Source organism: Anoplopoma fimbria, chromosome 1 (genome assembly GCF_027596085.1).
Source record: "Anoplopoma fimbria isolate UVic2021 breed Golden Eagle Sablefish chromosome 1, Afim_UVic_2022, whole genome shotgun sequence".
In the NCBI taxonomy this organism is placed as follows: domain Eukaryota; kingdom Metazoa; phylum Chordata; class Actinopteri; order Perciformes; family Anoplopomatidae; genus Anoplopoma; species Anoplopoma fimbria.
The window spans coordinates 5319366-5322470 of record NC_072449.1 but is presented as its reverse complement, the minus strand read 5'-3'; positions in this window follow the sequence as shown (position 1 = coordinate 5322470).

Genomic DNA, 3105 nt, shown 5'->3' with positions numbered 1-3105 from the left:
CTGGTATCAATCATCTCACGTATCTCTCAGCAAGAATACCGGAAAATCTCCCAAAATGTCAAACTACGTATTCCAATTTCTGGATGGAGTCTTTTTGTACTGATGGTTCCATGTTCATCCAAGCAGTAGAAGTCCCCGGTAAAAAATAATTGGACGTGTATTTTTGGAACCAGGGGTGCCCAAATTAGCTTCTCCCACTTTGCAATTATAATGCTTTATACCAATTAGCTTTTAAAGCCTTCCACTGTGATTTAAATACATTCAGAAAGCTGTATAACCTGCTTTCTGTCCAGTTGACTGAAATGCACATATGCTTCACATAAAAACTGGATGGAAAGATGGAAACAAAAATAAAAAGTAAGAACCGTCAGCAGTTGAGATCCCAGGAAGCAGAAATAGAAAGAAAATGAAGCGTAAAAGATAGAAAGATAAATTGACAGAATGAAAAGGTCATAAAAGGAATGATGGAAAGAGAGGGATGGAAAAGAAACTACAGCAGTTTGTGAAAAGCTAAAAAGCCACCACCTACAAAACATGAACAGGAGTAATATTATATTACTTTATTTATCTTTTGTACAATGTAATTACAATACAAATATGTAGGTTTAAATACAAAAATTCTGTAAATAAAGATTAAAAATAAATCCCACTGGTTTGCTTTGTTACCATCACTAAACTATGGTTTTACAATCAAGTTTATGAGGTCATTTAGTTTGCTTTAACGTGGAACACAATTAACCTACGTTTTTTATAATTTGGAGGGGCAAGCAAACAAGAGTCGAGGGCTAAAAATATATTTTCCAAAGAAATAAAAGCATTGATTTTTATGAGTGAACCAGTCGGGTCTCGTAGTAGAGAGCGGCGGGTAGAGGGAGACATTTGGATTTGGTTTTTTTCGATGGGGAAGAAATATTGATTTGTTGGAAAACAAAGGACCAAAACCCTGGGAGGACCCGAGATGGAATAAATTAGGCCGATGGCACATACATCTTATGTTCTCTGAGAAAGCGGCCTATCAGAGTGCATCGCTGCCACAGGAAGAGACCTAATTAAACTGTGGGGAGTTAATGAGCAGTAAACCTAATAAGTGGCAGTCCATATCCATACAATTCAATTCCCAGGAGCATCTCTTGTCAGATTACAGTTTTTTTTATATAACATAAAGAAAACCACCTGTCCGCTACACGTCACGTAGAAAAGCCCTTCTATAAAGAACATTCCTGCTTTGTGAAGTTGCATCTTCTTTTTTATGACTCAAAGTTAAAACACAGAAAGCTTTGTTGGTATTATTGAAGTTTTTGACTACATAGGGAGCTGCACATACTTATGAGGACTGCAATTATATAATAAGCAACATCTTTTAAAAAATATGATCGAAAATATGTTGATTGTGAGGTTTTAGGAGCTGAGGAACATGACGCTAAACGAAAAACAGCAGACAGTGCTCTGGTTGTGGGCTACACGATGAATGTGTCTTTGTTCTCAATATTTTCACACACTCCCTTTTTTCCCATATCTTAACTCATTTTCCTTTCTTCAGACTTCCTCCATCTCATTCTTTTTAAAGGTATGACTCCCTTCTCTCCTTCAGTCTCTCACATACAGATTATCCTTCGTTTTTTCCCCCTCTAGCAGTCTACTTATCTTACTGTTTGTCTTTCAATCAAATATCCTTCTGCATCCAAAATATATCCTTTCTTTCTCTCACCATGCCTTGGTCAAAGTCTGCTCATGTTCCTCTTCTCTTTTGACCTCTAACCATCAATCCCATCATCCGTCATGAGTGCAGTACTACTACAGTAGTACAATAGAGGTGAATACACAATCATACTGTACGTGATGAGACTATACCCTGTGTTTTAACACATTAAAGTATTATGAAAGTCGGAATGTAGTGCATCGTTTTTTTCAACCAGTTCCACAGTGTTGTATCGTGTTTCCACTGAGTCGTTAGAGTCTGTTTGTCCGGAGAAGATGGAGACCGAAGCACCGTTGTGCTGTATCGTCCAGAGCGTCTGTGCGCTGGATATCCTGAAGTGATTTGTCCCTTTGAGGGTCGTTTTTTAAGAGACAAAAATGGGCCGCAGAGCCAAAGTGAAGCCATGATGACTCATCTGGCATCTCCAGCAGTGGAGCGTATATACGTGAGGGCTAACAGGTGGAAGAAACATGCCGCTATATACACTTACTGTCTCACATGTCACACTACACACTGCTGTACCATTACCCGGGCTTTTTTGGTTCCTGTTACATAACTCAGTTTCCCCACAATGCTTTCCCTCTACCTGTCAGCAACCTGTAGTTTCCATCATCTTTACGGTTTAACTAAAATAAATACAGGGGATTAAAAAAAAACATGGCCCTGAAACACTGCTTTAAAAATTTGATTTTTTTAAGTATATATAACTTGTTAAAAATAGTACAATAAATTAAATAATTTGGCCATAAATCTCTACTATTAGTCAGTAAGTCCTTTTGGGTTGGTAGAGCCGGGTCTTACGTCGTTTGCTAGTCCTTTCGGATATCCAAACTTTTTACTTGGCTTAGATCAGCATCCGTCTGATCATCAGTCAACAAATCTTCTTCTCTGCTTCTCTGCACGTCTTGTGATGTAGCCGTATCCGCTCAAATCTCCACCAGAAAACAAAACATCTCATGGGTTTGGAATGCATCCGAGTCGAGTCCCTTTTTAAAGAAAGAAACCACTGCGTTGTGTCCTCCTCCATAATGTCCTCAGGGGGGTCACATACAGTACATCCAGGGACTTGCAGCAAGTAAAGTAAAGCCAGAGTGGAGAAGTGAAAGCAGGGGAGAGAGCTGGGTAGCGGGTGGAGTCGAAGGAATTCATTCCATCAAGTCTAGTGAGCTAGAGACCTGATCCTCCAATGGCAGCCCAGCAATGCGCCAACTTCTCCCAAAGCTCTCATGGGAGCGTAAAGAAAGCAACTAAGATCATTGTAACATTGACTCCTATGAGAGCTTGTGGCAAGTTGCTAGGCTGCCACAGGTCAGATGCTAGGCTAACTTTAAGGACCTGCGTCGGCCCGCCTTTCTCAGGTTTTAACTCCAGGGCTAGAGCTGCAGCTTTGGGAGGCCAACTCTGGC